Here is a 22795-nt window from a genome sequence, read left to right on the forward strand (position 1 = left end):
TAAAGCAACAACCATATGGCTCCTGCCAGTTGTCGATAACTTTGTTACAAAACATGATCATCTCATACAATAAAATTTAGCATCATGTCTTGACCATATCACATCACAACATGCCCTGTAAAAACAAGTTAGACGTCCTCTACTTTGTTGTTGCAAGTTTTACGTGGCTGCTATGGGCCGAGCAAGAACCGTTCTTACCTATGCATCAAAAACCACAACGCGGTATAGTGATTGCTTTTTGATCTTCAGAAAGAACACGGTTCATTGAATCTGATTCAACTAAAGTTGGAGAAACTGACACCCACCAGCCACTTGTGTGCGAAGCACGTCGGTAGAACCAGTCTCGCGTAAGTGTACGCGTAATGTCGGTCTGAGCCGCTTCATCCAACAATACCGTTGAATCAAGAATCAACTAGTGACGGCAAGCAATATGTATATACCCACGCCCACAACTCCTTTGTGTTCTACTCATGCATATAACATCTACGCATAGACATGGCTCGGATGCCACTGTTGGGGAACGCAGTAATTTCCAAAAAAATCCTACGCACACGCAAGATCCATCTAGGTGATGCATAGAACGAGAGGGGAGAGTGTTGTCTACGTACCCTCGTAGACCGTAAGCGGAATTGTTATGACAACGCGATTGATGTAGTCGTACATCTTCACGATCCGACCGATCCTAGCACCGAAGGTACGGCACCTCCGCGATCTGCACACGTTCAGCTCGGTGACGTCCCACGAACTCTAGATCCAGCTGAGTGTCGGGGGAGAGCTTCGTCAGCACAACGGCGTGATGACGGTGATGATGAAGTTACCGGCGCAGGGCTTTGCCTAAGCACTACAACGATATGACCGAGGTGGAAATTTGTCGATGGGGGCACCATATTGTAGCGACCCGACCTCAAACGGTCAAGTCTCTGTGTTTCAGTGTCATCCCTAGATTGGTAATGCCGACACACACAATACTCGAAGGATTTATAACAGAGTTGGAATCACACACTTATCACATTGAATGTCTCAAAGGAGAACTTATTACAATAAATATGGCTTAAGGCCATCTAAAACGATAACAACGAAAGACTTGGAAGATAAAGTGAGTCCATCAACTCCAACGACATATTTGAGTGCATGACAAACGACCTATCACGTCTTACTCCTCGTCTGAAAAGTTTGCAACATAATACGTTACAGCCCGGAAACGGGTCAGCACATGGAATATGCTGGCAATATAACACAGTAGAGCAATGAATATATAAATGCTATCACTACATGCATATATGGCTGGTGGAGGCTCTATGGTTATATGGTTTTTGCGAAAAAGCCAATTTTCCCCTACAACAAAGGAATATATTTTATTTAACTATCATGGTAGTTGAAACATTGAGAATGGTACCCCCATCTCAATCCCAATTAAAAGTAATTATCATCCCAACAAATTAAATTAGAGTGATGAGATATAATAGGATAATCCAAGTACTAGATACTCAAGATGTCCATAACCGGGGACACGGCTAACCATGATTAGTTTGTACACTCTGTAGAGATTTCCGCACTTTTCCCCACAAGACTCGATCTCCTCCGTTGTATTTCTCACACTGCACAGTGTTTGAGAAACGGATGATCCAGACACAGTCTTTCAGAAGCATTAACTCTTTACTCCAGGTGGACAGTTACACCTACTTTCCCTCTACATCTGCTAGCCCACCACTGAAGGAGGTCACACAACATACTCAACTATGCCAGAGCCCATAATAGCTTGTGGCTGCACACGGAAGTTTCTACCATGAATAATCTTTTGATCCCTTTGAGTCTGGGTGGCGGACCGTAGCAGGATCACACGGTATATCCCCGGGATCTCCTAGGACAACATTGGTATATCCCCAGGTGCCCAAAACAAGCAATCCACCCAGATGTGTATTAAAGTTGCCACCTTAAGTTGAACCATTAATTAACAATCTCACATCTGTCATGGATACACCCAAACCCAATCCACGTCTATGAGCATAGCATGGCAATATAAGCATAACGTAGAAGTTACTCCCAGGGTTTGATAATAAAACAGGGCAATAGGTTCTACCTCATCATCTACTTCCCAATACCCACAAGTTAATCACATCCTAATCATGCAATGTTTGAGGATTGAAACTAATGCATAAAAAATGGGTATGATAGGAGTATGATCAATGTGTTACTTGCCTTCCTGATGATCCGCAAAACCTAGAGACTCGTAGTAGCACGCTTCGCACTACGGGTGTTCTATCCCAAACAAACAATAGCATACATAAGCAATCAAGCAAAGAAGCACGAGTAAAACTCAAATAAAAAGATATAACCAGAAAGTTCAACGGAAGAACTCCGGTTTGCAGAAAGAATCAAATCAAACGGAGCAACGAAACTCAAACTGCGAAAGAAACAAGATCCAATTACTAATCTAGACTAAAGTCAAACTTTACAGTACCAAAATCTTGTTCAAGTTGGTTAAACGGAAAAAGGGTTTTGAGATGAAGATTTAGGCGCTTGAATTGCATGATTCCGATAAACGATCGAAAAGTTAAACTAAAACTAAGATCAGGGCAGAAATCGTGATCGAGAATAATCGCGGAAAACCCTGGAAAAAGAAAAACTGTCGAATAGGCTAACGAACGAACATTCGCTGCCTATGGCTAACGGGTGAACGGCTCCGTTAAAACGAACGTACGGACGAATGTCCGTTATTTCACCGAACCGGGAGAAACCGAAACAAAACCGGTCTAAACAAATAAAAAAAACTAGGGTTTACAAAAAAAAACCGATCGGTTTTTACCTAACTGAAAAAAACAAACGACGGCCAGATCAGATCGGAATGGCGGTGGCTCCGGCGATGGCGGCTCCGGCGGACGGCGGCTCCGGCGGACGCGGCTGCGTGCGACGGCGGGGAAACGGGCGCGGCGCGGGCGGCGGCGAGCGGCGGCATCTGCGGCAGCTGCGGGAGGCGACGAGGCCGGGTGGTGGCGGTCGAGGCGGCGGGACGGCGACATATAAAGGCAGGGGGGCTTGGGGAAGGGGCAAGGGGAGGCCGGGTCGGCCACGGCGGCCAGCGGCTGCGTGCGGGAGGCGGAGTCCACCCGGGGTCGAGGACGATGCGTGCTGTGTGGGCCGGCTGGGCTTTCAGCCCAGTCGGTCCGAAGCGAAAGTTTTTTTAATAATTCCGACGTGCAGAAAAACAAAGAAAAGAAAAAAATAAACAAACTCCAAAAATCCTAAAATAAATTTTCCTCTTCTTGTAAAAATAAGCCGGACAAGGTGAACATTTATTTGGGCCTCTAATGCAATTTTGAAAAACGCAAAATTTTCCTAATTCAAATAAAATAGCAATAAAACTCCAAATAAAAATACAAATTGATTTTAATATTTCCCCCCAATATTTCATTTATTTTGGAGAAGTCATATTATCTCGTCTCATATATTTTGATATGGGATATTTTCGGGGAGAAGAATTAATTAAAACCAAGGTGATCCTTGTTTCTATATTTGATAAAATTCAAATATGACAAACGGTGAAATCCCCAACTCTCTCCGAGGGTCCTTGAGTTGCTTAGAATTTCGAGGATCGCAAAATGAAAATGAAATAAAATATGATATGCATGAATGACCTATGTATAACATTCCAAATTGAAAATTTGGGATGTTACAAACCTACCCCCCTTAAGATGAATCTCGCCCTCGAGATTCGGGTTGGCTAGAAAATAGGTGCGGGTGGTCTTTGCGTAGATCATCCTCTCGTTCCCAAGTGGCTTCATCCTCGGTATGGTGGCTCCACTGAACTTTGCAAAACTTGATAACCTTACTGCGAGTAACGGCTAGCAAACTCGAGAATCTTGACAGGTTTCTCCTCATATGTCAAATCACTATCCAATTGTATTGCTTCCAGAGGCATTGTATCTCTCAGAGAAATATCGGTCATCTCAACATGGCACTTCTTCAACTGGGAAACGTGAAACACATCATGAACTCCTGACAGTCCTTCGGGTAATTCCAACTTGTAAGCAGCCTCTCCCATGCGTTCCAAAACACGGTACAGTCCCACAAATCTCGAGGCTAACTTTCCTTTAACTCCAAAATGCTTAACTCCTCGAAGCGGTGACACTCTCAGATACGCTCTGTCTCCAATTTCATAGACTACCTCCTTGTGTTTTGAGTCTGCATAACTCTTCTGTCTGGACTGGGCTACCTTCAATCTATCTCAAATTAGTTTAACCTTCTCTTTGGACTCCTTAATCAAATCGGGTCCAAACAACTGACGGTCTCCAACCTCATCCCACATCAATGGTGTTCTGCATCTTCTTCCATACAGGGCCTCGAACGGTGCCATCTTCAAACTGGCCTGGTAGCTATTGTTGTACGAGAATTCTGCGTAGGGAAAATTATCATCCCAACTAGATCCATAGTCTAGTGCACAAGCTCTCAACATATCCTCCAGAATCTGATTGACTCCCTCTGTCTGTCCATCTGTCTGCGGGTGAAAAGCTGTACTGAACTCCAGCCTGGTACCCAAGGTCTAGTGCAGCTGGTGCCAAAACTTTGAAGTAAACTGTGTTCCTCTATCTGATATGATGGTCCTCAGAACTCCACGCAGACATACGATCCTGGTCATATATATCTTGGCCAACTTCGCACCTGTATAAGTGGTTTTCACTGGGATAAAGTGAGCTACTATGGTCAAATGATCCACTACTACCCAGATTGAATCATATCCCGATCGGGTCCTGGGCAATCCGGTGATAAAGTCCATGCCAAGCTTATCCCACTTCATTCGAGTATCGGCATAGGCTGTAGTAATCATGCTGGCTTATGATGTTCTGCCTTCACTCTCTGACATACATCACATACGGCTACATACTCGGCAATATCCTTCTTCATATCAGTCCACCAGAAATGTTCCTTCAAATCCAAATACATCTTGGTGTTTCCGGGGTGTATCGAGTATGGTGAATCATGAGCTTCCTGTAATATCAACTTCCTGATCTCGGCATTATTGGGCACATATATACGGTCCTCAAACCACAAGGTGTCGTGCTCATCCTCACGAAAACCTTTGGCTTTGCCTTCACTCATCTTCTCCTTTATCTCGGCAATTTCTTTGTCATCCTTCTGGGCTTATCGAATCTTTTCCAACAATGTCGACTGAACCTCCAATGCTGCAACAAAACCTTTAGGAACTATCTCCAAACGAAGTTCCCTGAGATCCTCTGCTAACTCTTTTGGCATACCACCGCTTATGAGGGTATTGACGTAACTCTTCCGGCTCAAAGCGTCTGCTACGACATTGGCCTTGCCTAGATGATAGTGCAACTTCATATCGTAATATTTTATGAGCTCCAACCATCTCCTCAGCCTGAGGTTCAACTCCTTCTGAGTAAAAATGTACTTCAAACTCTTGTGATCCGTGTACACATCACAATGATTTCCAATAAGAAAATATCTCCAGGTCTTGAGTGCATGCACTATAGCTGCTAACTCCAAATCATGCATGGCATAATTCAATTCGTGCGGTTTAAGTTGTCGTGAGGCGTACGAAACAACCCTTCCGTCTTGCATAAGTACCCCTCCAAGTCCTAAACGAGAGGCGTCGCAATACACTTGGAAATCCTTGCGTATATCCGGCAGAATCAGCACTGGGGCTGTAGTCAAACGTTTTTTCAACTCCTGGAAACTTACTTCGCATTCTTCAGTCCAATGGAACTTGGTGTCCTTCTTCAACAATGCCGTAATGGGCTTCGCAATCTTAGAATTTTTTTTCGATAAATCTCCGATAGTATCCCGCGAGTCCAAGAAAACTGCGGATCTCCCCAACTGAGGTGGGTGCCAACCACTCAGTGACTGATTTACCTTGGTAGGGTCCACCGCTACACCTTCCCCTGATATAACATGTCCAAGAAATCCAACTTCCTTCAACCAAAACTCACATTTGCTAAACTTGGCGTATAACTGATGTTCCCTAAGCTTCTCGAGAACTAAACACAAATGCTCCTTGTGTTCCTCTTCATTCTTTGAGTATACTAAGATATCATCAATGAACACCACGACAAACTTATCCAAGAACTCCATGAACACCTTGTTCATCATACTCACGAAATAGGCGGGGGCGTTAGTCAATCCAAATGACATAACCGTATACTCATATAGCCCATACCTTGTGGTGAACGCTGTTTTGGGTATATCCTTTTCCCTAATCTTCAGCTGGTGGTAACCTGATCGCAGGTTGATCTTTGAAAACACCTTTGCTCCTTGCAGCTGGTCAAACAAATCATTGATCATCGACAGTGGGTACTTATTCTTGATCGTTACTTCATTCAATGCCTGATAATCAACAACCATTCTTAGGCACTTATCCTTCTTCTCAACCAACATCACTGGGGCTCCCCATGGCGACGAGCTCCGTCGAATGTAACCTTTCTCCAATAACTCCTTAATCTGTTTCTTGATCTCCTCCAGATCATTTGCGGGCATTCGGTATGGTCTCTTTGATATTGGCCCGGTGCCTGGTAACAGCTCTATCAAAAACTCTATGTCTCGATCTGGCGGCATGCCTAGTAACTCCTCTGGAAATACATCCGGATAATCCTTCATGACAGGCACTTCCTCTTGAACAACTCCCGTGAGAGAATGTACTTGGGTTCTCCTTGACGAATGCCTGGATACATACTTGATCCTTTTTCCCTCCGGGGTGGTGAGCAAAATCGACTTACTCGCGCAATCGATGTTTCCCCCCATACATCGATAGCCAGTCCATTCCTAGTATCACATCCAATCCTTGTGACTCCAAAATTATCAGGTCTGAGGGGAAAACATGGCTTTCAATGGTCAATGGCATCTGAAAACATCCTTGACTTGCCATATACTCGGCTCCTGGCGAACTTACTAACATGGGTGTCCTAAGTACCTTAGTGGGAAACTTATACTTATCCACGAATCCCCTTGATATGTATGAATGCGATGCACCAGTATCGAAAAGAACGATTGCAGTAAAAGACTTAACCAAAAACTTACCGATAACTGCATCAGGCTGCTCCTCAACTTCCTCCATGTTCACGTGGTTCACTTGTCCCCTGTTGAAAGGGTTGGGCTTCTTCCCAGCGCTTCCATTGCCATTGCCGTTCTTCAATTCCGTACAATCGTTGGTGTAGTGCCCAGTATTCCCGCACTTAAAACAAGTAATGCGACTTTGATCCTTCTTGGCGGGTGTGGCTGGGTTAGAGCGGCTCTGATTGTTGCTTGCTCCATTCCCATTCCCATTCCTTGGGCCATTATGATTATGGGAACTACCTCCATTGTGAGTGTGGCCTCCATGGTTATGGACAAGTCCTCCCGAATTCGGGGTGAGACGAGGCTTCTGCTGAGCTCCAGAATTGTACTTCCCCTGTCCATATTTCCTCTCGCGATTCTCAATCTACTGCTGCTTCCCTTCAATCATAAGAGCCTTGTCTACCAACTCCTGGTAGTTGTTGAATGTTGCCACCATCGACTGCATGCTCACCTCATCATTTATCCCTTCCATAAACTTCTCCTGCCTCGAGGCATCTGTGGCCACATCATCAGGGGCATAAAGAGATAGCTTACTAAACTCATCCACGTATTGAGCCACAGTATGATTTCCCTGGCGCAAGTTGTGAAACTCACGCTTCTTCACGCTCATAGCTCCAGTGGATACGTGGGATGTGCGGATTGCTTGCTGAAACTGCTCCCAAGTGACATTGGCTATAGGAAAAGTGGTTGTGTAATTCTCCCACCATGCGGCTGCTGGTCCATCCAATTGGTGTGCGGCAAAACGCACCTTCTCCGCATCTGTGCAACCTGCGGTGGTCAACTCCCTTCCTATCATGCGCAGCCAATCATCAGCAACTATGGGCTCGGTGCTACTGGAAAACACCAGTGGCTGCAGCCTCAGAAAACGGGCTAAGTTGTCAACTGGAGGTGGTGGCAGTGGTTATTGTTGTTGTTGCTGTTGTTGCCTTGGTTCTGAACTAACATCTGCATCAAGGTATTCTACTGCTGGATCAACTGAGTGAGCTCCGGTTGGAAAGCAAAACCGGGGTCACGTCTCGGAGGCATCTGATGGGTTTAGGGGGAAGAGTTTAGAATAGAATGAGGTCTAGTGAGAAAGCACTACCCATATGCACATGAGACAAACAAAAACATATCATATAACTCAATCAATCAAGCAAGGGCATACAAACGGTCTAGAACTATCGTTAAAAGTGCTCGGACTATTACTATATACATGGGGGAAAACTACTAGTCATATGGTGGTCATCTAGAAATATTGCTCGGTGGAAGACTCCATGATATCCACTCCAGCTTCGTCTTCATAATCATCATCACTATCGTCGGGGTAGGAGTCGGTGTCGTCGATGATGATGTAGTTCTCTGGACAAGTGGATTCGTCGTCCTCTCCTCCTGGCGCGGGGTCTCCCATGCAAACTCCTAGCTTCCTTGTTAGGTCGTCATTCTTCTCCAATAGTACGATGATTTCCTCCTCATAATCGTCGCATGTAGACTTGAGTTCCTCTTCTAGCTCGGCGATCCTAGTCATTGCCTTCTTCAAATCTATCATGCTTGCGCACATCTGGTTCTCCTGGCCACGAATGTGTTCGTTTAACTCCTGGATGAATGCTCCAATGGACCTATCCCTCCTGGTGCTGATCATCTCCCATTTCTCGTCTCGACGCCCACATATCTTGTATATAGTGTCCTTCAGCTCTTGTTTGTAGACTTCTCCAATACGTCCCATAGCAATGTGGGCTGCCATGCTCTTGCCTAGACTCCACGTGGGTGCATCAAAGGAAAACTCTATAGGATTCGTAACTGGCGTGCATGTCCTTCCTAGAACTTGAACTCAAATCATCCAGCGCTCCTCTTCTAGTAAAGTGGCATTGTAGGTCCTGGTGAAGCTTGGTATTCCAATATTCAGGTACCTAGTTACTTCCTTCAAGTGTCGTCCAAAAGGTGTGTCTTCATCCGGTTGCGCAAACTTGTTCCTCGTGTCCGCCATCCTAAAGAGTAGAAAATGGAGAGGAGTCAGAAATGAGTAGAGAAGAGTGACCTATGGCTTTTCTTAGTGGTCGTGTCCTACATTCAGCGTGTGCTCTAATATCATCTTGTAGCGACCCGACCTCAAACGGTCAAGTCTCTGTGTTTCAGTGTCACCCCTGGATCGGTAATGCTGACACACATAGTACTCGAAGGATTTATAACAGAGTTGGAATCACACACTTATTACATCGAATGTCTCAAAATAGAACTTATTACAATAAATATGGCTTAAGGCCATCTAAAACGATAACAGTGGAAGACTTGGAAGATAAAGTGAGTCCATCAACTCCAACAGCATAGCTGAGTGCATGACAAACGACCTATCGCGTCTTAATCCTCGTCTGAAAAGTCTGCAACATAATACATTGCAGCCTGGAAACGGGTCAGCACATGGAATATGCTGGCAATGTAACACAGTAGAGAAATGAATAGATAAATGCTATCACTACATGCATATATGGCTGGTGGAGGCTCTATGGTTATATGGTTTTTGTAAAAAAGCCAATTTTTCCCTACAATAAAGGAATATATTTTATTTAACTATCATGGTAGTTGAAACATTGAGAATGGTACCCCCATCTCAATCCCAATTAAAAGTAATTATCATCCCAACAAATTAAATTAGAGTGATGAGATACAGTAGGATAATCCAAGTACTAGATACTCAAGATGTCCATAACCGGGGACACGGCTAACCATGATTAGTTTGTACACTCTGCAGAGGTTTGCACACTTTTCCCCACAAGACTCGATCTTCTCCGTTGTATTTCTCACACTGCATGATGTTTGAGAAACGGATGACCGAGACACAGTCTTTCAGAAGCATTAAATCTTTACTCTGGTGGACAGTTACACCTGCTTTCCCTCTACATCTGCTAGCCCACCACTGAAAGAGGTCACACAACATACTCAACTATGCCAGAGCCCATAATGGCTTGTGGCTGCACACAGAAGTTTCTAGCATGAATAATCGTTTGATCCCTTAGAGCCTGGGTGGCGGACCGTAGGAGGATCACACAGTATATCCCCGAGATCTCCTAGGACAACACTGGTATATCCCCAGGTGCCCAAAACAAGCAATCCACCCAGATGTGTATTAAAGTTGCCACCTTAAGTTGAACCATTAATTAGCAATCTCACATCTGTCATGGATACACTCAAACCCAACCCACGTCTACGAGCATAATATGGCAATATAAGCATAACGTAGAAGTAACTCGTAGGGTTTGATAATAAAACGGGGAAATAGGTTCTACCTCATCATCTACTTCCCAATACCCACAAGTTAATCACATCCTAATCATGCAATGTTTGAGGATTGAAACTAATGCATAAAAACTGGGTATGATAGGAGTATGATCAATGTGTTACTTGCCATCCTGATGATCCGCAAAACCTAGAGACTCGTAGTAGCACGCTTCGCACTCCGGGTGTTCTATCCCAAACAAACAATATCATACATAAGCAATCAAGAAAATAAGCACGGGTAAAACTCAAATAAAAAGATATAACCGGAAAGTTCAACTGAAGAACTCCGGTTTGCAGAAAGAATCAAATCAAATGAAGCAACGAAACTCAAACTGCGAAAGAAACAAGATCCGATTACTAATCTGGACTAAAGTCAAATTTTACAGTACCAAAATCTTGTTCAAGTTGGTTAAACGGAAAGAGGGTTTCGAGATGAAGATCTAGGCGCTTGAATCGCCTGATTCCGATAAACAAGCGAAAAGTTAAACTAAAACTAAGATCAGGGCAGAAATCGCGATCGAGAATAATCGCGGAAAACCCTGGAAAAAGAAAAACTGTCGAACAGGCTAACGAACGAACATTTGCTGTTGTGGCTAACGGGTGAACGGCGTCCGTTAAAACAAATGTACGGACGAACGTCCGTTATTTCAGCGAACCGAGAAAAACCAAAACAAAACCGGTCTAAAAAATAAAAAAACTAGGGTTTACAAAAAAACCAATTGGTTTTTACCTAACCGAAAAAAACCAAACGGCGGTCGGATCGGATCGGAACGGTGGCGGCCCGGCGATGGCGGCTCCGGGCGATGGTGGGGAAACGGGCGCGGCGCAGGGCGGCGACGAGCGACAGCGGCTGCAGGAGGTGACGAGGCGGGGTGGTGGCGATCGAGGCGGCGGCATATAAAGGCGGCGGAGGGGGGGGGGGCTTGGGGAAGGGGCAAGGGGAGGCCGGCTCGGCTACGGCAGCCGGCGGCTGCGTGCGGGAGGCGGAGTCCTCCTGGGGTCGGTCGGAAGCGAATTTTTTTTAATAATTCCGACGCGCAGAAAAACAAAGAAAAGAAAAAAAAACAAACGGACTCCAAAAATCCTAAAATAAATTTTCCCCATCCTCTAAAAATAAGCCGGACAAGGTGATCATTTATTTAGGCCTCTAATGCAATTTTGATAAACGCATTTTTTTCCTAATTCAAATAAAATAGCAATAAAACTCCAAATAAAAATAGAGATTGATTTTAATATTTCCCCCCAAATATTTCATTTATTTTGGAGAAGTCATATTATCTCCTCTCATATATTTTGATATGGAATATTTTCTGGGAGAAGAATTAATTAAAACCAAGGTGATCCTTGTTTCTATATTTGATAAAATTCAAATATGAGAAACGGTGAAATCCCCAACTCTCTCCGAGGGTCCTTGAGTTGCTTAGAATTTCGAGGATCGCAAAACGAAAATGAAATAAAATATGATATGCATGAAAGACCTATGTATAACATTCCAAATTGAAAATTTGGGATGTTACACGTACACGGCTAAGAGATCAACTTGTGTGTCTATGGGGCGCCCCCTCCCCCATATATAAAGGACTGGAGGAGGGGAGGGCCGGCCCTCTCTATGGCGCGCCCTAGGGGGAGTCCTACTCCCACCGGGAGTAGGAATGCCCCCTTTCCCTAGTAGGAATAGGAGAGAAGGAAGGGGAAGAGAGAAGGAAGGAAGGGGGGCACCCAATTCGGTTTGGGCTACGGGGGGCGCGCCCTCCTCCTTGGCCTTCCTCTCCTCTATTCCACTAAGGCCCAATAAGGCCCATATACTCCCCGGGGGGTTCTGGTAACCCCAAGGCACTTTGGTTGTAAGTGCATCTAGTGCCACCCCTAGTTGGTTTTGGAGTATTGACGACAAACCTGGTTGACGGACTAATGTGTTTGTGAGAATTGCAGGATAACACAGGTAGAAGTCCCTCATTGATTCGGTTTTCCTACCAGAGATGACCCCTAAAAATGTATGAAGACATTGAAGTCAAAGGTGGTATGTGAAGACAGTCACATTGAAGACTATGACAAGAGAAGACATCGAGTGAAGACTATGGAGCGCAAAGACTTAGTTGTTTCGTCGTTCTTTTTCTTCTTTGTTGAGTCAGAGGAAACACCATACTGTTAAGTGGGGTCCAAGTGAACCAGTCAGAATGACTGAAGTGATGCTTAACCAAAATCCTATGTCTTTGAGCGAAGACAATGAGAGCAAATCTTATCCAGAGCTGGGTAAGTCAGCTTTGCTTGTAGCCCAAGTAAAGTTGTCGTGTGTGTTTGAGATCTGACCGTTGGAACACGTGTCAGTTCCTTAGTGACCCAGGGTCATTTTGGACAAATCAGGTCGGGTTGCCTAGTGGCTATAAATAGCCCACCCCTACAACCATAAACGGTTGGCTGCTCAGAGTTAGTGCACGGCTTTTGTCATTTCAGAGCAACCCACCTCAAAGCCTTTGAGAGAGAATTCCTTGCGAGGATAAAGCCCTAAACACCCAGAGCCAAAGAGTGTTAGGCATCACTCAAGTCTTCCTGTCTGTGTGATCTGAAGACTTATTACACTTGAGGACTGTGAATCCTCCAGCTGGTTAGGCGTCGCGTTCTGAGCATCCAAGAGTCATTGTGGATCGCCGGTGAATGAAGTCTGTGAAGGTTTGGAAGTCTACCTTCAAGACTTACCAGAGTGATTGGGCGAGGACTGGGTGTCCTTAGCTCAAGGGGGATAAGGAGAAGACGCAGTCTTCTGAGTTGAATCTCAGCCTCCCTAACCAGACATACAATTGTCACAGCAACTGGAACTGGTCCAACAAAGCATTGTCTTCAACGAGTCACTGGTTTCATCCTTCCCATTCCTTTACTTACTGTTGGCCCTGGTGAAGTCATTGTATGATTGCATTATCTTTTGTCTTCACTGAGTGGCTGCCTGTTCTGATTGGCTTCACACTATCTTCCTACCTGATCTATACTGCCTAGCTGCTATTAGTCATTGTGCTTTCACTTCATTGAATACCTGACTATGGCTTGCTTAGTGTAGTCTACTTTCCGCTGCATGGTAATATGTTTATTTCTATCATTTATCTTCGAAACTTCCATGTTTTGGAGACTTTCATAAAAGTCGCCTATTCACCCCCCTCTAGTCGATCACCGGCACTTTCAATTGGTATCAGAGCAAGGTACTCCCTTGTTCTGTGTGATTCAGTTTAACCACCTGGAGTTTTAGCTATGTCGACTGCAGGGATAATCAAAGTCTTCGCTGCGTGCCCAGTCTTCGATGGAACTGAATATCCCTTCTGGAAGAATAAGATGTGCATGCATCTTGAAGCCATTGATGTCGACCTATGGTATGTCGTCAAGAATGGCGTTTGCAAGGTTGGTGAAGGTGTCACCGCTGCTGATGTCAAGAAGTTCGTTCAACTGGACTCCACTGCCAAGAACATCATCTGTGGTCATCTGACCAAAGGATAGTATGGCCGTGTGAGTGCTTTGGAAACATCTAAGCTAGTCTGGGACTGGCTCTCCAAGGTCAATGAAGGCGTCTCAACCCAGAGAGATCAGAGAATCAGTGTCCTTCGCAACCTCTTCAACCGCTTCAAGAGAAATGACAATGAGAATGTCCAGCTCACGTTTGATCGACTCACTGACATCACAAATGAGCTTCAAGCCCTCGGCGCTACTGAGATCACCAAGCATGAAGTCGTCAAGACACTCCTGAGATCACTTGACAGCTCGTTTGACACCCTAGCCCTGATGATTCAAGAACGTCCTGACTTCAAGACACTCGATCCGTCTGACATACTTGAGAGGCTCAACACACATGAGTTTCAGCTTTTTGAGAAAAGAGACATCTACGGTCCCAACTATGGGCGAACTCGTGCCTTGAAGGCAAAAGTTGTCTCCTCATCTGAAGAAGAATTTGACAACAGTTCTGATGATCCTGAAGACATTGGAAAGGAGCTTGCTATGCTTGTGAAGAAATTCCAAAAATTCACCAAGAAGAAAGGCTTCAGAAAGTCTTCACGATCAAGCTCAAGGAATGATGAAGCTTCTGCTCATGACTACAAGAAGATAACATGCCACAAGTGCAAGAAACCTGGCCACTACATCTCCGAATGTCCGCAGTGGGACAATGAGAACAAGAAGAAGAAGAAGAAGAGCAAGGAGTATGATTCTGATGACAAGAAGAAAAAGAAATACTCAAAGTCTTCTTCCAAGTCTTCCTCAAAGTCTTCATCACACAAGAAGAGCTCATCTAGCAAGGCTCGTGCGCTTGTTGGCAAGAAAATGGATTCAGAGGAGGAGTCCGCTTCTGAGGAGGCGGAGGTGGAGTCTGAGGAGGAGTCCGATTCTGGCGTTGCAAGTCTGGCTGCAGCATACGTTGCCAAGTCCATCTTCAACACTAAAGACAATGACTTCATCGCCGACACCGATGCAAATGACAAGGACTACTCCGCTCCCACCTACTGCTTCATGGCACGCGGTGCCAAGGTAAACACACGCACTACTCACTATCAAACATCCAGTGAAGATGACTCTAATTGTGGTTCCAAACCCAGCTACAAAACACTTGCTAAAATTGCAACTGAACAACAGAAAGCTATGGAACATATTCAAAAACTGTTAGATAAAAGCGATGACCTGTTAGACGCTAAAATGACTCAATCTCAGTCCTTAATTGAAGACATAAAAAATCTTCATGTTAAGTATGAGGAACTTGAAAGTCGTCATGAAACGCTCTCAACAACTCATGAAAAGCTTTCCTATGATTATCTTCAAAGGAAGCAAGATCTTGAGAAATTGAGAGCAGCTCATGAAGATCTTCAAAAGGAAAACGAGTCACTTCTCACCAAACAGATTAGTTCCACCCAGGAAGGATTTGAACCAACATGTCTTAAATGCATTGAGCGTGACAACGCTACTTCTGTTGTTGGATGTTCTACTGCTGCTACTATTGCAATATCTTCAACTATTGATGTGGGAACTAACCCCTCTGCTGAGGATACCACTGCCATTGCTGATGAAAATGCTAGGTTGAAGACATTGCTTGAAACAGGGATGTACAAAAGTCTCAAAGGGCATCAGACACTATGTGATGTCCTCAAAAGGCAGATCCTGAACCGAAACCCTAGAAAAGAGGGTCTTGGGTTCGAAAGGAAAATGAATGTTGATGGCTCTTACTGGAAACCTGAGCAATACCCCAAAACCACATGGGTTGCTGCAAAGGAACCCTCAGTGGATCCATCCACCCTGTCAGGCTTCAATGTGCTAATCTTATTGTTATTGATGAATCCTTTGATGCAAACTATAAACTGTTTAAGAATCAGAATGGTGAAGTGTTTGCCAGGTATATTGGTACTAACTGCAGGAATGGGCCACCTATGAAGAAAGTCTGGGTGCCGAAAATGTTGCTGGAGAATCTTCCTGTGAATGTCATCATGACACCACAAGTGAAGAAGACAAACCCCACACCACAGGCTTCATATGGTCCAAAGGCTTCATACAGACAAAGGACTCACCTGAGTCGCACTAATGCAAATGTTTTGCAGGGAAGCCATACTCAGGCCTATGAATATGAGCGCGTTTCATCAAACCGCCATGTTCATAAGATTAAGAACTACTCTGCTTATTCTTATGAGTACTATTGTCCACCTGCAAGACTTTTTGCTAGGGCTCCAAAGCCAAAGTTCTCAGATGCTGCACTTAGACTCATTGCTTCGAAGCCACCCTTGAAGATGTGGGTGGCTAAGAAAGCTTAACTCTCTTTTGCAGGGAAAGGTCTCCAGCCGACAATCAAATTCATCTGAAGCTATTGCTGGGGACCTTAAACATCTTGTAGGGCGCAAGATCAAATGCCCAAATGGTCTTATTATGTATTTTGTTCCCGAGTTGCTTGCTACTTCCCCTATCAGTCCTAACCTCGATCTAAGCTTTCATAATCCACTTGCTCGTCAAATGTTTATGCTTCACAATTCTCTTCGTGAAGCCTATCCCCCTAACTGCACTGTAGGGTACGACACCAACTGCTTCAGAGTGGATTATTGTTAGTGGGTGTACTAATCACATGACTGGCAAGCAAAGTCTTCTCATGGACTCAACCTTACGTCCATCTGACAAAAGTCACATCACATTTGCTGACACTGGTAAAAGCAAGGTATTGGGTCTAGGTAGAGTTGCAATCTCAAGGGATCAACACATGGATAAAGTCATGCTTGTTGAATCCCTTGGTTTCAACTTAATGTCTGTCTCAATGCTTTGCGATTTAAACATGATTGTGATGTTTGGAAAATATCGTTGCCTTATTCTAATGGAATCTGACAAGTCTCTAGGCTTTGAAGGGTATCGGAAAGATGATTTGTACGTGGTAGATTTCTCAGCAGGACCATAACTTGTCGTTTGTCTTCTAGCAAAAGCTTCTGAATGCTAGCTCTGGCATCGGAGGCTAGGGCATGCTGTCATGAGGAACCTACACACCCTTGCAAGGAAGAAGCATGTCATAGGCATCAAGGGCGTCAAGTTCAAGAAGGATCACTTATGCGGTGCCTGTGAAGCAAGAAAGATGACGAGGGCCAAGCATCCCTCGAAGACAATCATGACAACGACTCAACCCTTCGAACCGCTCCACATGGACCTTTTTGGTCCCACTCATTACTCAACTCGTACTACTACTGCTTGTCTCTATGGCTTTGTCATTGTTGATGATTATTCAAGATATACTTGGGTGCATATAATCCTCTACAAGACTGAAGTGCAGGATGTCTTCAGACGCTTCGCCAATCGAGCCATGAACAACTACAGCGTCAAGATCAAGCACATCAGAAGTGACAATGGCACTGAATTCAAGAACACTAGCCTAGACACTTATCTTGATACTTTGGTCATCACACGTGAATTCTCAGCTCCGTACACGCCGCAGCAGAATGGCATCGTGGAACGCAAGAACAGAACACTTATTGAGATGGCCCGGATGATGCTTGATGAATACAAGACTCCAAGAAAGTTCTAACCTGAAGCCATTGATACTGCATGCCATATCATCAACCGTTTTTATCTTCATAAGCTTCTGAACAAGACATCCTATGAGCTCCTTACTGGCAAGAAGCCAAATGTCAGTTACTTCAGAGTATTTGGTGCTAGGTGCTGGATCAAGGATCCACATCACACTTCAAAAATTGCACCGAAAGCACATGAAGGTTTTATGCTTGGATATGGAAAGGATTCACACTCCTACAGAGTCTTGAACCTCTTTCACTATAAAGTGGTTGAAACTGTGGATGTGCGGTTCGATGAGACTAACGGCTCGCAAAGAGAGCACCTGCCAAATGTGCTAGATGAAGTTCCATCCAGTGAATCAATCAAACTTATGGGAACTGGAGAAATCATACCATCTGAAGCTCAGCCTGAAGAGGAACTTATCATATCTGCACCTGATCAACCTGAAGACAACGCTCAGCCTGAAGACAATCCTTCTAACAATGACAATGATCAGCAAGAGCAAAATCTTCGTCCTGTTCATCCTCGTGTTGCAAATGAAGTACATATTGAGAGAATAATTGATAGCATCAATGCACTAGGTCCACTCACTCGTTCAAGGGCAACACAGCTAGCAAATTTCTGTGGGCACTTCGCATTCGTCTCAATATCTGAACCCAAGAAAGTTGATGAAGCCTTCATTGAACCTGAATGGATTCAAGCTATGCAAGAAGAGCTTCAACAGTTTGAGCTGAATAATGTATGGGAACTGGTTAAGCGTCCTGATCCTCGTAAGCACAATATAATAGGCACTAAATGGATATATCGCAACAAGCAAGATGAGCATGGTCAAGTTTTCAGAAACAAAGCTCGTCTTGTTGCTCAAGGATATACTCAAGTTGAAGGGATTGACTTCGATGAAACATTTGCTCCTGTGGCTAGGCTTGAAGCTATACGCATACTGCTGGCCTATGCAAATCATCATAACATTCTTCTATATCAAATGGATGTGAAGAGCGCCTTTCTCAATGGCAAGATTGAAGAAGAAGTGTATGTTGCACAACCGCCTGGCTTTGAAGATCCAAAACATCCCAACATGGTGTACAAGCTCAACAAGGCACTGTATGGCCTCAAACAAGCCCCTCGGGCTTGGTATGACACACTCAAAGACTTCCTGAGGAGCAAAGGCTTCAAACCTGGTTCCCTCGATCCCACTCTCTTCACGAAGACATATGATGGTGAACTGTTTGTGTGCCAAATATATGTGGATGACATTATCTTCGGCTGCACTAACCAGAAATACAGTGAAGAGTTTGGATATATGATGCAAGAGCAATATCAGATGTCCATGATGGGTGAGCTGAAGTTCTTCCTTGGTCTTCAAATACGTCAGTAACGCAACGGCATCTTCATATCTTGAGAGGAATACCTCAAAGATTGCCTGAAGAAATTTGGAATGCAAGACTGCAAAGGCTACATGACGCCAATGCCCGCCAAACACCATCTGGGTCCCGACGACAATGGTAAAGAGTTCGATCAAAAGGTATACCGCTCCATGATTGGTTCTTTGCTTTATTTATGTGCATCTAGGCCAGATATCATGCTTAGTGTTTGCATGTGTGCCCGGTTCCAAGCAGCACCAAAGGAATCGCATCACTTAGCTGTGAAGTGAATTCTTAGATATTTGGCTCACACCCCAACACTAGGATTATGGTATCCTAAGGGCTCAGAGTTTGATCTAGTTGGATTCTCGGATGCTGATTATGCTGGTGACAAGGTGGATCGCAAGTCTACATCAGACACATGTCATTTTCCGGGACGGTCACTTGTATGTTGGTCTTCAAAGAAGCAGAACTGTGTATGGCTCTCCACTGTTGAATCTGAATACATTGCTGCTGGATCTTGCTGCGCTCAGCTTCTATGGATGAAGCAAACACTCAAAGATTATGGCATCCATCTGAAGCAAGTACCACTCTACTGCGACAATGAAAGCACCATCAAGATTGCCAACAACCCATTTCAGCACTCGAAGACAAAGCACATTGAAATTCGTCATCACTTTCTCAGAGATCATGTTATGAAGGAAGATATTGATATCATACACGTCAACACTGAAGACAATTGGTAGATATCTTCACCAAGCCCTTGGATGAGAAGAGGTTTTGCAAGTTACGGTGTGAGCTAAATATCTTGGAATCCTCAAATGTCTTGTGATCAGGCACACATCCTAACACTTAAGCATGTTGATGACTTAGATGTGCAACACACGAAGTAAAGTATATCTTCAATCAATGAAGACTTACATTCTGAGTGTGAGTATATTAACGTGGAATTTGACTTCGGAGCGCCACGATAATTGTGCACCATGTCTGGGTCTAATACTTCCTATATGGTGGGTAACGCCACCACCAAAATTCTTCCCCTTGAAGTGTTTTTCTCATGGCGTTACATTTGCAAAGTCTTCGCATTTTGTTTGTCTTCACTGTTAACATGGCCTCATGTTTATCTTCAATTTGGTTTCTGTCCTCTACATCATTCACTTATAGCTATGTCTTCACGTTGAATTTTTGATCTAAGTGAATGTGATCGGACCCTAACCCCTTATGCTTCTATCTTAAGTCTATCTATCCAAATCATATGCATTCTATTGACACTGTCAAAATGTCTTCTCTGCATCCTTGTCAGCAGAAGACACAGAGACAAACATTAATCCGTTTTCAATGCTAAATCCTTTCACCTGAAACCCGGACAAGTGGGAACGACCACCCGACAATCCAGGCGTGCGTGGGAACGTGGAACAACCTTTGATGTGTTGCATGATAGCCACATGTCCTTCAGATGCGAATCGCCAGGGGCACCAGTGTAATAACACTGTGTTGTCCCTATCCCTATAAATACACGCCTCACCACACTCATTATCCCTTCTTCCACTCTCGCACAAACCCTAGCACCACCGCTAGCACTCGACGACGCCGACGACAAAGCGCTTAGCTGTCGCGACCTCAACGACGCCGTCTTCACGCCGGCCGCGGACATCATCTTCTCCGCCGTCACCGTAGGTGTCCTCCATCGCCAAGTTAGGGCACGGAAGATCAAACTGCTCGGCCTCCTCTCTCACTTCATCTAGCAGTTCTTCATGTGGAAAATAAAACCTCCTTTTTACAGCCCCTTTGATCCTATAGATTCATCATTTTCTACCACAAGTAGTTTCTAGTCACACAAGTTGGATCTATCTTATACTGCATCTCATAATATGCCTAGTATACTCACTTATGCCTCACATAGTAGTTAGATTCCTCACTTGTACTTATTCGTGGATTCGTACAAATCTGGAACCAACTCTCTATCTATAAGTGCGAAGATATTGGGCAGAACAGTGGTTCAAGTACAGGTACGTGACCCAGGAGTATGCTGAGAAGAATGCCATCAAACGACCATGGGGAGACATTCTATACAGAAATCTTCAACCCAGGTCCAGAGCTGAAGCCATTGAACAAGGCTTCTATCCTTGCATGGTCCATGGACCACAGCCTGCAGATGCAGACCCATCTTCGTTACTGTGGTGCCGCGACGATAATCTGTTCAAGCGCAACTTCCAATTTTCCAAGAATTCGGCCAAAGAAAACAAGAAGTCACGGGGATTAGACTTCAATCCAGGCCCCTCTGCTCCTCGTGCCGATGGCACACGCGAAGCTGAACCCAATCTTGTTGGGCCCTTCTACAACCTAGAAGGTCTCATCACTCATATTATGGTTCAAGGGACAATCGTGGATGAGCCTGCAGACGACGCTGACTCTGACGAAGCGCCTGCACCACCGAAGCCAAAGAAGCTGGAGAAACCTCAAGCTTCGAAGCCTTCCCCAGCACCAAAGGCCTCACGGGTGAAGCCTCTGGCCACTGCACCTCCTGAACACAGTGTGCAGTCTGAAGATTTGTCACACATCTCCAAGCCCTCCAAAGTGAAGATGCCCTTGCAACCCACTAGCCAAGCACTGATCGCTGCTGCTATTCTACGCAATGACGCCATTGATCTGTCCAACGACGACGATCTTGGCGATGATGCTCTTGAGCAGTTGATCAAGAGCAAGCAAGAGGCAGAAATCTTCAATGACCTTCCTCTCTTTGATGTTGAAATCATCAACACATTCATTGATGAGTGGTTTGACAGCCCAAATGTCAGCTTTGATGATCTTCAGCTTCCGATTGGCCTGATCGTCGCCTTCCACGGAGCCATTGCTGCTGAGCTGGCTCTAGCTCAGAAGATTGTTGAACTGAAGCATAATATCGATTATGAGGAAGCTCAGTTCAAGAAGCACATGGCCAAGCTCAACGTTGAAGACATTCAGAACTTCCAGACCATGATGCATGAGCTTAAGGAAGCATTCCGAACCAAACGCGAAGAAGCCAAAGGTTCTCATGGGCGCATGAAGGATCTTGCCGCTAAATGTGTCCAAGGATACAATGAGGCTGAAAAGTGCAAGGCCTTGGGGCGACCAGGGATCGACCCCCGAATGGCGGCCAAGAAGAAGAAGAAGCCAGGTGTGGCAGAACCTGAAGCACCAAGGCATGAAGTACATCCAATTGTCTTCCTAGCCAGTATGACAGGCTCGAAGCCTAAGGTCCCCACAGTGGCTTCAAAACTGAAGAAAACAAGGGCTGCTGAAGCTGAAGCCAGAAAGCGCAAAACCAAGGGCACCACTGATGATGCTCCTCCAACCAAGAAACGCAAAACTAAGAAGAGAGATCGGGCTGCTCCCATAGAGCCCCTTAATGTTGAGCCAATCTTAGTGGCTCTTCCTGAGTCTGAACATCAAGAGCGCCAGTTGATAGTTCATGAGCCTGCTTCCACAGAGGCTCCTGAAGCTGAAGAAAATCCAGCTGTTGACCCCACCGCAGCTGAAGACATTGTTCCTCACGACAATGTTGAAGATGATGAAGTCCTTCCTCAGATCGAGAACCAGTTGGTATCATCGCCTATGCTCACGCACAGCGAACTCATCAGCATTGGTCGTCCTCTGGCGCCAACTGCTCAGGATGCATCGTGGGCTGATCACCCACAATGACAAGACACCCCAAGCTCTCCCCAACCGCAAGCTACCTCACCAGTGCAACATGACAATGACTTTGAGGCTCACACTCCATCTCCACAAGCGTCGCCAGCATTACGCAGGCTTTGCAAAGGACCAAGGCCCCAAGTCACTCCCACTGTGCACGTGTCTAAATCTGAAGCCAAAATGGCTGAAGATATTCCAGCTGCATCAGCCGATGAAGAAGAAGAACCAAGAGTTGAAGCAGAAAGAGTTGCCACACCCCCGTCCCACCAAGATGTTTTTCTCGAGGAGAATGTGACCGACCCTCCAGCTCCTGAAGTGGAGGTGAACAATCCTGAGGCGACCACCAATATCAACACTTAAGCCAATGACATGGTCATGGCTGAAGCTAATGTGGCGCCTGAAGCTACTGCAGTGCCAGAAGTCCAAGCACCTGA

Source organism: Triticum aestivum, chromosome 5A (genome assembly GCF_018294505.1).
Source record: "Triticum aestivum cultivar Chinese Spring chromosome 5A, IWGSC CS RefSeq v2.1, whole genome shotgun sequence".
In the NCBI taxonomy this organism is placed as follows: domain Eukaryota; kingdom Viridiplantae; phylum Streptophyta; class Magnoliopsida; order Poales; family Poaceae; genus Triticum; species Triticum aestivum.